Source organism: Phymastichus coffea, unplaced genomic scaffold (genome assembly GCF_024137745.1).
Source record: "Phymastichus coffea isolate CEN01 unplaced genomic scaffold, Cenicafe_Pcof_1.1 PCOF00132, whole genome shotgun sequence".
In the NCBI taxonomy this organism is placed as follows: Eukaryota; Metazoa; Arthropoda; class Insecta; order Hymenoptera; family Eulophidae; genus Phymastichus; species Phymastichus coffea.
This window is the reverse complement of record NW_026706943.1, coordinates 267,531-282,767: the sequence shown is the minus strand read 5'-3', so window position 1 is coordinate 282,767 and position 15,237 is coordinate 267,531. Positions and strand designations below refer to the sequence as shown.

General features: G+C 46.0%; 1 protein-coding gene across 6 annotated transcripts in view; it reads left to right on the top strand.

Moving 5' to 3' along the window:
- Window positions 1–15,237, top strand: part of LOC131671656 (collagen alpha-1(XVIII) chain) — an 81,125-nt gene that overhangs the window by 14,276 nt on the left and 51,612 nt on the right. The window lies entirely within an intron of this gene.

The window sequence follows — 15,237 nt, the reverse complement described above, 5'->3', positions numbered from 1 at the left end:
CTATAGAGGACGAATTAAAGAATTGAATTGATCGATAGCGAAGCAGAGCAAAACTAATATTAAACGAGCACTTGTCGAGTACTTTAGTTTGCTTCGTGTACAAACACCCGGTAGGTTTTTGTAGTAAGTGCACAGGTACTCTTCCCGTCTATATCAGTGAAATTTCGATTTTAAATGTCAGCAAATTGCGAAAAGCTCCTTTCTATCTATCTATCTATCTATCTCTCTACCTTTCTCTCTCTCTCTCTCTCTCTCTCTCTCTCTCTCTCTCTCTCTCTCTCTCTCTCTCTCTCTCTCTCTCTCTACGTACTTTGACTTTCAACGTCGAGCTTCTCTTATCGAGTCAATTTTTCAAAATCATATCGACTTGAAAATTCTATGAATATGTAGAGCAGCTCACAAGTGATCTAGCTGCTCGTTCTCGTTGCATGTCCTTTGCGCCAAATCTCCGATAAAGGCTATCAACTGGCAAGGCCGGGGGACAATATAGTATCGCGCATGTAGCGGCGGCGATTCCTTGAGTTTCTTATTTGTGCGTCTCCTCGCAGGCAGCGCTCGGGCGGGCACTTAGCTCTCCTTATTTGCTTTCTGCAGCGATATACAACCATCGCCACGTGCACCCGCGCCTAATATCGCCGGCTTAACGCTACGGAGGCAGGCGCGCGCTGTTGCCGCTGCTGCTAACGCGCACCTGCAACTTCATGCTGATAAAAGCGCGTAAATTATGATCTGCTTTAATAGCCGGTCGTCCGCTGAGCTGTTCCGGCTTTGTACTTGCCAACTGTGCTGCGCGTCGATACGCCATTCGAGAATGCGGATCTCTCTCGAGCCAGTCTTTAAACCTACTATACGTACATCTGACGCGACACCGTATTGTTTCGCAAGCGAGGGTGCGTCGGCAAGATTTGAGCTTCGGCGCATTACAACCGCTACGACGATAATGCGCCGATCGATCGTCGCGCGACTTGTCCTTGGAGAGAGATTTGCACGCCTCGGACACTACTGGAAAAATGGAAAAAGAGCGAGTGCGGTTGCGTACCGAGCGTGTCACTTTGTTGGTACGCAGCGTAAATGACGGGGAACGAAACGCGCCTGTCGGCTCGGAATATAGCGCGCACGTCGGGTGTTGACCGTTCCGCTGGCTCGAGTCGTCCGATAAATCCAGATCACTTCTCGAGAGGTGAATTGAGCCTGTCGCATGGCAAGATATTTCTTTCTTACGAGATTTGCAATTATATCTCATCGATGGCATTAAAATTCGATCGATCTGCAGCAGTCGGATTGCGAACGCTTTTGCCGGCGCTTGCCTGGACATAATAAAGATGGAAATGCCATAATTCCATTGAGCCGCACACTTGCAGGCGAAACACTTGAAAACGGAATATGATTTGCCGGCGAGAGGTAGGCGACACGGCTCGGCTAACGGAATTAAGAAGTTGGAATAAACCGTCGAGCCAAGTTGCGCGTGTGGCAGCCGGTGGCCGCGATCGCGCGGCTCGCTGCGTCCGCTTGGAGGCCGGCCAAGGCGAAAAATTACGAGGGAATTCAGCGATCCGCTGCAAACTGGCGAGCCACGCACTCGCGGAGCAGTCGACAGCGGCGCTCGCAGCGAGGACGGCTGCCCACCAATTTGCGGCTTGGCCGCTGCCGTCTTGCTCTCCTCGGTCGGATTTTTTCTCCCCCTTGTCCGCGAGATGTGACGCTCGAGTTCGACACCAGTCCTCTCCTTCCGCGTACGAGAGCGTTTCGGCCAAATCCCACTCGAAAAGTCGAAGTTGGTCGCTGCTCTGCGCCGCGACCGAGGAATCGAGCTCACTTGGACGGGTCCTCGAGGCCGCGAGTGCAGCACTTTGAGCAGCCGAGCGGACGCGCGGCACCGAAACCCAACGAAATCGAGTTGTTCCGACGGCGATGGCCGGCGCGATTGCCTCGACAAATCGAAGATCCGTGACTCGCCGCGCAAAGCCGAGCGCGATCGAGCTGGCGCGAATGACTGATTGGGTCGTTTTATCGCGCGCCCCAGCGCGACGTCGTAGCAGCCAAACGGCCAGATATAATCGACAAGTTTGAATCGCGCTCGACGCGAATATCCAGCGCCGTGAGATATTTCCGCGTCATTTGTTTTAGGGCTTGACTCTCCGTCCTCCTTTGGCTCGCTTCTTTCTCTCGGCGCGGTCGCGGTGCAGCTGTGTCTCATTCGGTTTTATTAGCATCGTTCGCTTTCACGCCCATCTCTTTTTTCGGGGACCACGGTGATCGCGCGCAATTTAGCTTTATACTTTCGCGGGCCGCAGTCGCCCTCTCTCGCCGCGAAGAGGAGCACAGCTGATATTTTCCGAGCGCGCGGCGTGTGTCCGACCAAAGCCGACACTTTCCACTGAGAACAGCTTTTGTTATCGCGAACGCGGGCACAAGAGACGAGACTCGCGAGAGAGGGGTATTTTTTTCCTCGCGCGCGACAATCACTGGATCTTTAAATCTTTTTCTCATGAGGCATAAACTTAAAAGTGTTTGCCCTCGAGGCATTGGCCGCGGGCTCTCGCTCGCTCTCTCTCTCTCTCTCTCTCTCTATTAGTTTTATCGGCTCTCGTTCTGGCGACGGAGCCGGCTAGAGCGACTTTCTATCGCGACATAAAACATGCGCGCGGAAAGAAGAAGACTTTAAAGAGAGCGAGCGCAAATGCCTGCCTCCGCTCTGCCAGCCATTAATTTAAGATTTAGCGAAAACACGCGCCGAGTGCGAGTGAGAGCTTCTTCGTTACTCACAGTTCACGACTTTACGTCCCCAGCGTAAAATCCCATCTTTTGTCCCGTCCGTCCCTCTCTCTTGCTCTTATCCTTTCTTATTTCTCGCCCGCCTGGCCCCCGAAAAACTTCACCGCGGTCGTTCCCACTGCCTCGCAGTGGCTGCGTTCTTTTTCACGTCGATTCGCTAATTACCCTTTAAACTTTTAAGCGCGGCTCGTAATTCAGTGGGGCTGCGAGCCCGTGCCCAAATCCCACTGTAATCGTGGTTTTTATACTTTGTCCCGGCTCCGACCAGCGCGGATCAAGGGCTTATTTACTTGGCAGCGCGGCTCCAATTTGCCTTGGATCGCGACTCGGACCGCGGGGGAGCGGATAGAAATGACAATTCAATTGTCCTTCGCAGCCGCGTGGCCATGGACGGCCGGAAAGAAATTCAGCAGAGCGCCACATCGCATACGCCGACGCGCGCTACATTCCGAATACGTTTGTTTCGCCGAGGATTCGATTTGTTATCCGCGCCATCCGTCCGAATAGTGCAAAGCGAGAGCGAGATGTGTGCGTTCCGGATAAAGTTGCGCGAATATCCCCCCCCCCCCCCTCCCTCGCTCTTCCTCTCTCCGGCCTTCCTTTTATTGCCTTCCGCATCTGTATCTTTGTTGCGGCCGTCGTCGTTGTTTTACGTCGCGGGCACGCCAGCCTCGGACGTTCTGTAATTTAATCGTATGCCTCTGTCGCGAAAAAGAGAGAGACGACGGGCGCGGAAACGTCATATCGCGGAAATGGAATTAATATGCATGGGCAATAGAGCACGAATGGAGCTCGAGATTTTGTAGTATTCGTATAACTTGGAGAGTAATGCAAATTTAAAAAAATAAAATGATCAATTTACATTTTACATAAACGGCGTGCCGGGACGGCAGCCGCGAGCGAGATGGGCTCGGTAAAATCTGCCACGGCGGCGTACAGGATTTTCGAGATATTTCTGGCAAAGCGAGGACGAAGCGCGTCGATTTTCGTGATAAATGCGCGCGGGCGAGCTATCGTTGGTCCGGTCTCGTGCGAGCCGAGCCGTTGAGCGTACGTAGAGAGAGAGAGAGAGAGAGAGCAGCTGGCGCGACGCGCTTTACCGCGCCCAGACGGACGAACTGCGTGCGCGTGGCTATGCACCGTAAATGTATAATAAAATAGATGCATAGGAAACGGGCGCGTCGGGGCCGTCTCGGGCTCTTAGTATTTGCATATGGATTCGGGGCAACAAATGGATTTGGTTGGCAGGAGGGCTGCGGGAAAGCTTTCTGCAGATCTGCTATCAAATATTAGCCAGCGCGCTACCCCTGAGCCACTCTATGTTTTTCTCGCTCTCTCGAGCTTAGCTCTCGCTTTCGCTTTCTCCGTCTCTTTTCTTTCCTCTTGTTTCGCCACTCTCTCTCTCTCTCTCTCTCTCTCGAGCTATTTTAATGAAATCTTCCTTTCTTTCTTTCCTTCCTTTCTTTCTCTGTTACTGCCTTCTGGGATTGCTCGCCAGTTTATATTGCGCGCCCACGCTCGGAAAATTCGTTTTTAATTTTAAGCTTCTCAATTTTATCTGAGGATATTCATCCGGTGCAATCCCCAGACAGCAACAATACGTTCGATGCAAGATGCACTGCCAAGGATACACCGGAAGCAGGAAATAAATTGAGAGTTCGCAGTCATTCTCTCTCTCCCTCGCAATCGATTATTTATTCATCTCCGTTATACAAAGCGGCGACTTTATTATCCAGGCAGCGGCTCTGGCGGAGGCCCACTCGCTTATATAATAGACTTGGTCTTTGGCTCCGTTCTTCTCATCCACCTCCTCCTCCGTTTTCTCGGATCTCTCAGCGGGGTTTATGAAATGCAGCTTTAATTTTCAACGGATGCTCATCGTCCGTCATCATTGCGCTTGCCCTCCCTTACTCAACTCGCTCCAATCAGTTCGATTTCCCGAGTGCCATTCAACGGCCAAGTGTTTCGAGCGCTCGAGCAGCTGCGAAGCGGTTTTTCGGCCGCCCCGTGCAACCGTTATTTGACGATAATTTTTCAGCGCGAGCGAGCGATTATGAAAACGTAATGTGCATAAGTAAATTTATCATTTGACTGCCGAGATATTCAAATTAATCCTCGCTCGTTCGCGGAAGGCAACCGATTCGACGGCATGCGCCTGGAAAATTTGAATTTCCGTCATTTCCGCTTGCGCTTGAAAGCTCATGCCTGCATTTTATTCATACGCCAGCTTGCGAATATTTCATAATGCATACACGTGTCACTGATTTCGCTTAATTTGCTACCAACTGCGCGCCTTTATCCTGCCCCCCCCCCCCTCCCCCCATCTCTTATGCCGCGATTATTTTGTTCCAACTTTCGACGTTGTTAGCCACATACCGCTAACGTTAATTCGCAATTTGGATTATTTCGCTGCCGAAAGTGCGTCGTAATCGTTAGCTCTAGTGCCGATTGTTTTTTCTTCTCGAGTTTCAAGCAGATTGCGCGGCATATCGGTTCACAAAGATATTCGATTGTTTCCAATTCTACTTAAGACTTGCGCCGCGACTTAGAAGCTAAAGAGACTTTCCGCGGGATAGAAGAAACCGTAGAGTTTCGGGCAAGCTTGCAAGCGCACGAACTCTCCTTTGTAGTTGGAGAGCGAGGAAGAAACATAAAAAAAAAAATAGAAAAACTAGGTGTGCGAGAAACGAGATAGCGCTCCGATATTTCGCGACGTGAAAGCGCGCGGTATCAAAGGGAAACGCGTAGTGCGAGCTATTCGCAGCTGCCCATAGACGCATGCTCGCGCGTCGCGTCTTGCGCGCTCGCGAGCGCGGAATTTCTACGCGTAATGAACGTTATAGACGAATCCTTTGTCGTGACGGCTCCTTTGAGCCCTTCCGCGCGAACCGAAAAAATAATCGCGGCGAGAAACCCTCCAGCGTGCTGTTTTTTCAGCGTTTAACGAAGCTTTGTTCGTATTTAAATTAAATGCACGTTATGCTACATGAGGTACCTCGCAATGAATGCGCAGTTTCAAAGTCCCTTTTATACTTTGGCCAGCTCCTTTTATGAGTCGTACAATATGTTACTATTCAAAATTAGTCAAAGCCAAATCGCAGAAAAGTGGAACAAAACAGCCATGGCTTATCCCTTGCAGCGCTCTAACGAATACAATTTCCCGGGATGTTGATCTCTGTAAAACGAATATTGCTCGAGTTTGCCCGCTTACCAAATGCTCTACTCCTCGGAATTCTGCGAAAGGTATTTCGAATTTTGAGCATTGTATTTGACGTGGGTCGATGTCATTCAGCGAGCTCGAGAAGCGTCACTTAAAAGGGAAAAATTATAGCCTGACTTTTCCAGACAAATATGCCAGCGACTTGCAACTTTTGAAACGCTCGAAAGGATTCTCGATTCAAGTGTCGGTCGGGAGCTCGGTGCATTTGTTTAATGAGCTTTGAGGAGCTCGCGAAAAAGTAAGAGCTAGCGCGCGTCACTTTTTCTTTCCCGCAATTCAATTATCAAGGTTTGCTCCAGGCGCCGAGCCCGACTCGGCAAGGATGAAAGAGGGCTCGAGCCAAGTGTATGAGCGTTAAGTTCTAATGAACGACCGAGAGGTTTGTCGGCTTTACGGCAAATGCAGCCGTGTATGCGCGTGTCATAACAATGAAAGAGGAGGCAAATAAAGCTCGCGCATGGAAACAATGCGTTATCGCCCGGAACGATTGTAATTTTCCGGCGCTTCAGCAATTTCACCGGCAACGCCAGCAACAGCGCGAGTGGCCGACGAGCAAAAGGATTTGCAGGCGGCTTTAGCTCGCTCCGGCCGTGTATCTCTCTCTCTCACTCTCTCGGGGGTAATGCGGCTTTTAGTCGCACTTTTATCTCGTGACTCGAGCGCGCGATCCTTATTTCGGATAATTTGGGCGGCCCGCCTTTACCATTGCTCCTCGGGCCGCGAAATCTTGATGGCCGTCGCGGACACCCGCGCAAGTTGCTCGCGCTGCCGCGAATAGCGAGAGACGCACGACGCTTCTCACGGGCCACGAGCCTTCCATTTTTTCGTCTCTGTCTCTCTCTCTCTCTCTCTCTCTCTCTCTCTCTCTTCGTTTCCGCCGAGAGCAGGAGAGAAAGCTTGCGACTCTCCAAATTGAGTTTGGAGGGGGAGGGCTTGCAGCAGTGCACGCGGTGTCGGGCCATTTGCCGCGCGCCGGAAAGAAACAAAGAGCGAGATCGTGCCCCGGCAAGTTGGCGCGAGTTGCCCGCGCCGGGTAATACGTCGCGCGCCGGAAAGGAAAATTTAAGAGGGCTCGGAAAAATGGCTCTCTCTTTCTCGCTTACTCGAGTCGCACAAAGGACAACTCGATTTAATAGCGCTCCTCAGCGGCTTTTCCCGGAAATGAAAACTAGCTCACAAAGCCAACGACGTATTACGTCTCGCTTCTCCCCGCGATCTTTGCGCGCGCTCGCCGCTCCGCTCGAAAGCTCCCTCGCAAAACATAATATCGTCATTTGTCGTCGTCGTCGTCGTCGTCGCCGCCATCGTCGTCGCCAAATTTACGAAAATTCGCAGCGGCACAAGGAAGATATTGCAAAGGATAAACAACGGCGCGCGCTGCCGCGGAATATCGGGATTCGGCAAAACGCGAGTCACGTCGAAAATGGAACGCGGTGACCTGACAATCCCGTCCCGCTGCTCGCTGCGCCCGAGGCTATTTTGTTGCGGCGTCTCGGTCTACGTGTTATCGCTTAATCGCCCCATTGAAGTCGCTTCCGCGCGCGATCCCGCGGCGCAGATTTCACTTTGTATTTAAATCGCGCGCGTGCGCACGCGGCCCGCTCGCCTCGATTAATATGGCCGTTCGACCGGACAGCGCCGGCAGCCCGAGCGCGCCGAGGGACGATCGCTGCCTCTCGCGCCGACGAAAGGCTCGCCGATCTGCTCTCGAGTGTCTCGTGCGGCGTGGCATTAAGACGTAAGACGCTTGCAAACAGGAGCTTTGTCGATGCACCGATGCGGCTTTATGCTGGCGCTGCGGGATCGGGTTACGATCGCTGGCGCGCGAGAGAGAGGCAACCCTTGTTAACAAGCGACGAGTCTCTCTATCTCTCGGTTGGCAGTCGCGGCGGGCGTTAAGCTTTTGCACGCGCCAGCCGAGCAGATGCGATCAACTCCGGCGCGCGCTCCAGATCCGAGCCCCGGGAGTCACTCGGCGCTAAGCCGAGCCGAGCCCCGCGCCCGTCGCTCGGCGCACCAATTATTCTTTGCGATATTCGCAGCCTTCGCGCCCGAACGGACGTGCGTGCTCGCGAGAAATCCTCGGCGTAATCCGGACACTCGGCGGCAGGGCTGAGAGCTCGATTCTTCAGCTGGGAGCGCCATTCAGCGCCGGTTATTAGCGGATCTCGGTAATCTCCATTGCGTAATCTCCCGAGACAAAGGCAGCCGCGCCGATCGCTCGACGCAGTCGACGAATTTGCCCGGGGCTATTCGCGAGTCGGCGCTACGAGTCCTTCTCGCCCCCCGCCTCCTCTCTCCTCGTCGTAAAGCGCTGCGTCGCGCGCGGCTGACGTTCTTTGAAGGATTGCATTTTCGTCGGGAGCGCGCCGCAGCCATCAAGGCCTCGAGCTCGTAATTAGAGGCGCGCGTGCGTCGTCAAATCGAAGCGACGCTCCGGTCGGCGCGCCGACGACCGAAGAAGGCAGTTTGATAAGCAATCGGTGCCGAGGGAATTCCCGTCGTGGCGCTTCTCCACGGAGCAGCCACGAACAGTCGCGCGGCAATATTGCGTACAAAGTGTAGCAGACGCTCGCGAGTGGAGCCCCAGTTCGCCCCAGCGAATTCCTGCTTTTAGGGCGCGCCGCGCGAGCTCCGACGGAAGCGCTGCCTTTTCGCACGTACACCTCTCCGATCCGCTATTTTGTATACAGCCACGCGTGTCCGATATTGCTTTTTGCAAGAGCTCCTTGGCTGGCGCTCGCGCACATTTTCCTCATTAAAAACCAAACGACGATCCGTATCTCGCATATATTTGCCCGATAGGATCTTTGCTCGTGGCAGGGCCACTGGCTATTTCAAGACTAGCGCTATCATTTTAATGCCTCTTCTGCCGTCTCACAGTCTCGTACTCTCCAACGAACCGTTCGGCTTCTTTTATTCGCCAACTCGCGATACCGCATCTACGGCAATTCTAGCCGTTCCATCCACAAACATAATTACTTTCGCGTCCAGCGGCCCGAAAGTAGCATTTCCCGGCCGCGGCTCGCTCGACGAGTCATCGAGGCAAAGTCTCGGTTGCCAATTGTCACGTGCCACGGATTTGATAACCCAATACATTCCCGGTCTAGCTACGTAATCTACTATTTAGTAGTAATTTACTTCGACTAACTCTCGATGTCCTTCGATTGCGTACTATTCCCCGGCGACCCGCAATTGTCGACCGTTCAACGATCGATAAGCCGTCGCTCGCTCGATTCTTTATCTCTGAAACAGACCCAACGAGCTCTTCTCTGACGGGCCTATTACACGGGCATTGAAACGCGCGCATCAACGCCGCTCGAGTAAAGTGCGCGCCGAGTGTCTAAAGCCAGATTATGTGCAATGAGTTTCACTCGGCCTAATTAACGCAAGTTTCGCATAACTATGAGCCACTGAATGCGTGCGCCTCGTCTCACATCTCATCTCGGCATTCAACTCTTCTCGACGAGCTTCGCAGCTCACCCTTTCAAAGAATCAACCCGACAATGTGTATCTTGCTAATGCCGCGGAATCCTTCGAGTTAAACGTGTGCTTCGCACCTTCAACTTTTCTATTTCTCTTCGCTTGTCGTATCACACAGTTCGTTAAAAACAAGTTTTCCTCTTTGCTTTATATTTATAAGCAGGATAAACTCGTCGGTAAAGCTCTATCAACTATTTATTACTATTATTTCACCAAATTTTTACTGAACAGTACAACTTTCATCAGCGCTTTTTTTTAAGGATAAACATGAAGAAGCATACAGTATTGAGTATTTTATATCTAATGCCTGACTAAGATGAATGGTAAATAAAGTTTATTCTGAGTAAATGCTTATCCGTTAATTAATAAAACGAAAGTGTAAATTACGGAGGGGAGTATAATCTACTCACACTCTCACGTTATCGATGGTAAGTTATAATATTTGACAAACGTCGTAGAAGAACTGAATTAAGTAATATTATGTCTTATTGAAGTCGTCTCAACCGATAGCTCGGGTTAAAAAATGATAATCACGTATATATATATACATATTAGAGAATTATGCCTGTTAATAATATTTTTTATAGGCAAAACATGAGTTAAATTATAATCTTTTCGAGCCAAATTTTTCGCGCTCAATCAAATCTCCTATTATTTCGTAATTAAATCGAGTCGAGATGCTGTATACTAGTGAAAATTACGTTAAAGCAGATATTAATTCATGTTATCGCAATTGGAACTGCGCTACTGAATAATTGAAAACCAAAGACATAACAAAAATCAACCAATTAATATTCGTTGATAATGACTATGCAAACTTAAACATTCGAGTGACAGCTTGAAATCTAAAGCGTGTTATCAATTTACAAATATAATGATAATCTTCATTTGGCAGTTATATGATAAATTTAACCAGATTAAAGTTGTCATAAAACTTCTTACTCGAACCGCGGAAGCTACACTAGGATTTCGAAGAGTTATAGCAAGAAGTTGAATCAAAAGCGTATATTATCTGATCAAATAGCATAAATATTCGTTTTACTGTATGTAAAACAATGATTTTAAATTAGATAGAATTCTTAAATATCAAGATTGAGCTTTTATCTTGAAATCACAAGTACAGAAAATGATCAAAACTCAGGATTATTTATTGACATACAAATTATTTCATGATTTCAAATAAATTTACAAGAGTGAAATGATTCCATAATATTACCTATTTTTATTAAATGTAGAAAAAATATGAATAAAGTATTCCATCTTTTTACTCTAAGAAAATTTCTATACTCAGAAATACTTTATCATGTAACTGCATGATATTGAAGGCGTAAGAAAATTTATTGGAAATACTCAATTATTTTACTCTACTTTTATTAAATCTAGGGAAAATTCTAATCGAAATATTCCATCACAGAATAAGAGAAATCCAAATGAGAATATGCTACGAGTATAATTTCATTCTACTGATTTGCGTGATAATCAAAGGACAATATTTTATCGTTTCATTAAGTAAAAAACTTAGAATCTACAGTGAAATTGCGATTTCTTTCCAAGAAATTGAATTTCACTCAATTTGATTTCAAGATAATCAACCAAAATAGGACTAAATCAGATAAGGTGGAAGTCTTAGGTACACTTTTTGCCCAGGAAAGACTTAATCCTCAAGTGTTGAGACTTTAAGATTTCTTAGGGACAGGAGTTTACGGAGTAAAGGTCACTCAATCAAAACATAATCGCAGGAATGAAGCTGAGTTTATTAATTTTTCGGTGCTTTGCCGAGCGGCAGAAAGGCTCTTCAGTGATAGATGTATACTAAAATTACAACTTCGTTTTCTGCAGCCGGTGAGGCGTATTTACACATGATTTCTTGGCTACACTACGCTTAACCGCCCTTGTCATGTTATTTTCGAAGCGATCGCGAACTTAAACATAATTTTTACTACTTATTTTCGATGTATAAATAAATAATTTATAGTATTTTTCACGTTGATACATTTTGTACATCTCGCTATAGGTCCAAAAATAATTATTTATTAGTATACAACAAATTATTTGATAATTAATATTCGTTTTCAAAACCAGAGTACACAAATAGTTGGTTGATTAAATAAAAAGCTAAATTCTTACCCGATGTTAACATATTAAGTATATAATAAAGTTGGTATACCATAAAAACAAATACAATCAATAAATAAAGCATTTTTACATACGATATATCAAAATTTAACGATATTTGTGACGTTAAGTTCGATATGTGATAATAGATTTAATCACCAACAATAATATATGTAGATATATTAATCTATTGGCACCTGATCTTTGATTACTCTAATCTAAAATGATCATGTGTGCGACGGGTTGCCGCATGCAGGTGCTTCAAAAATACTATTGACCATTACACGCTTGATTGCATGAAACATTGTGTGAAAGTTTGAAATCCGGGTATTGTACGAATAGATGAAACTGATACAAAAACAAAAGCAGACAACTCGAATGAATGAATAAGAAAAAGCTGTGGACTTTGGTACTCGAGACTGACACTCAGACTTGGCTCGAGGCACGAGAGAGTGCTAATAAACAATATAACTTTATCTTACATTCTGTGCACGCACTGCGTCTTCTTTAAATGTAAGCATTACGAATGCTGAGTATGTATTTTGCGTTCGAATTACGCAATAATTGCAAGTTTTTTCTTGTACAAAGACTAGAATTACGTATCGTTGAATCAATTAATGAGCTACAATGCTCAAATATCTTATTTTTTTTGACACAATATTTAGCATTTAAAATATCGAAACTATTTACGTTTTGGTGCACTGTAGTTATTTACTGTTTTTAAACAATTTCCTTCATAACAAATAATTACAGTTTAAAATTCACAAGTCATTCAATCATAATTTAAATCAACATTAATAATTAAATACTACACGTAACACATTGTTGTTACACTATATTTGTGAAAGTAATTATAAAGCTTAAAATACATACACATACACGTATATGGAATTAGCCTGATTACGTTGTACTTTATATAGAACAAACCTTTTATCGCTCTAACGATTTACGACACGAAATCGCTTTTATCCGTGATTGACTGATTTACAGGCGAATTTGGCGAAAAGCCAATTTCTTCACGTTGAAACAGTAGAAAAGTAACAAGCAGACAATTCATGCATTTACTCAGAGATATTTGGTTTTTAAAATGAAGCCAGAATAAATACGTTGCTTCCTATATATATAAGAAAAATAAAATACTCAAATTACAACATATTGAAATACATGGAAGTTTTACATAGTACTTGTATAACATTTTTTTTAATATATACACCGAAGTTTACTTATCGATCTCTCAAAATCCCTACATTGGATGATTTCAACTTTATAAATATCCCAAATCCAAAATAAAAAAAGTTATGAATTGTAAACTTTATAAAAAGTACAATGGAGCCAATTGGAATTTTTGTTAGAAACTTCAACTTCTTAGGAGCTTTCCTTTTTTTCATCAGATTTTTTTAAAATGAAACGTATTTTTTACAATATCATTATAAATTATCAATTAACAAGTTAGCTGGCTGCAAAGAAAAAACACGACTATAATTATAGTAACAATTGAATAAATAAATTAAGTTGTTCATAATATTTTTAAAAGTTCTTTTGTGTTTCGAATATTTGTTTTCAATGGTATTGAAGTGATCAGTGCTCGAAAAAGATATAATTTCGAATTATTCGAGTCAATAATAAATAATGTATTTACATGTATTTTACTTGTACGCAATATACAATTGGTGTTATTAAACAAAGTTGTCTGGTGAGAGGAAAACAGATAAGCCATGAAAAGAATTGCTTGAAGTGAGCAGGTCGTGGAGATTGATAATGCATACACGAGCCTCCTAGTAATAGGTATCTATGCATGCAAATGAATGCAAATGGGCAACGCACAAATTGATTCTCGAATATTGGGCGCAGTGGAAAATTTACGCGGACGGTCAACTGGTACGACGATTATTGGGGAGGCATGCTGAGATTTACATACATATGTGTAATTTTATTATGGTAACGACTTGTGGCGAGGGCTCGAGCTGTTATCTGATGATTGTGTGGCTCACTTTTCAAACGTGCATCCGCAGTGTTGTTACCAGATTTATGATTCCGATTTGTCTCGCTACTATTTGTACGAATCCGCGGAACAATATTAGAAATAAATTTAAGCTTCGCAGAATAAAGGGTACCTAATGAACAGTGAGTATTGCTGATTATCCAAAGTACGACAAATCAGCGGAATTCGCATTGGCAAATTGAAAAATGCCAAAGTTGTAATTGGACGGAGGAATGGAGGCTGGAACAATTAAGGGGTATATTGCGCCCGCATGGGCTTTGATTTGGAAGGCGTTAAATTAGTGGCAGTACAATCAGTTCAGGGGGTTCACACACCGAAGGGGAAGGGCGGGGATACGGGGTGGAGATGAGCAGTGGCGGCTGCACAAGCTGCAACCGTAGCGTCAACCAAGTTGAACGGCACTTAGTAGTTTGGACTGAAGTTTCTCGGTAAATAAAACTGGCAGCGTTCCTTGAAACTGTCTGCGGGCGCTTCGGCGCTCAAATAGACCGAATTACTTTTTTGCCATCTTTACTCTTTCTAGGCTGGGAGTTTAATGAAACCGATTATACCAGTCGCAAAACGACCAATTAAACTTTGCTCGCGCTAAGCAGACATTAAAAGGCTTTTATCAAATGTGAACGTTCACTTCGCGCTCGTATTCAGCCGAAAAAGAATGCGCCTTCGACTTGCTCTTTACAGTTCTGACAGAGCGGAACAAACAAATAGTTGCTCAATTTTAAGTTTCGCGAGCATGCTCTCCCTTTCTCCCTCCCTCTCTCGCTCTTTTTCTCTCTCTCTACCTCTTCCTCTGTCCCGAATTAAAGTTTACGATTGAAAAACTACTTGCGGGGGCAGAAAAGCGAAAAAAAAAGTCTATTGAAACATCGTAGAAGGGTGCGATCGTGGCGGCTAAGTGACGAACCACTTAACGCAAACGCGCGCTAGGCAGGTGAGAACTTGTGTGACAAATGCGCGTTCTCAACTTTTTCAATTTGCCTTCGCGCTCGCGCCGAGCGGCGTTGTGGCTGCTTTGGCTGTAAAGTAGGCAGTGACTGTAACGAGCTGTTGCACCGACCCGCGCCGCCTCTACAGCTGGCGCCATCCGTTTAACGAGTTATGAACTAAACAGGCCATACAATGCGCGATTAAATTTTCACCGCGTAAATATCACTCCGCGCTCCCTTTATCCTTCGTCCCAAATATAAAACACGCGTCTCTAAAATATTTGATTCCGGCCCCCCCTCGACTAACTTCACTTTAAATCATAATCGATTGTGTCCGATATGTTTTTCATGATACAACAGCCATTTGCGACGATGACGTTCAATATTAAGTGCGAAAGTGACTTCACGCTCAATAATAAAGTTGGTCAAATATGTAAATGGCAGCTCGTACTTCACAGTATACTTTCGCAAGACGTCAGCAGGAATAAACTGCACGTGAATGTAAGCCAATTTAGTCGATGCATCGATAAATGACGAGAGTAGCTATGCCAATAGAGATTCAGCGTAGCAGGGACTAGCCAAGTCAATGTAACAGGTGGAGCGCGTTTAACTACTTGAATTCGTACATCGGCTTTCAATCGATTCAATAGTCTTTCATTTGAGACTGTACGCTTCGTGCAGTCGAGCGATTAATCATTTGATTGAGAGGCCGGCGT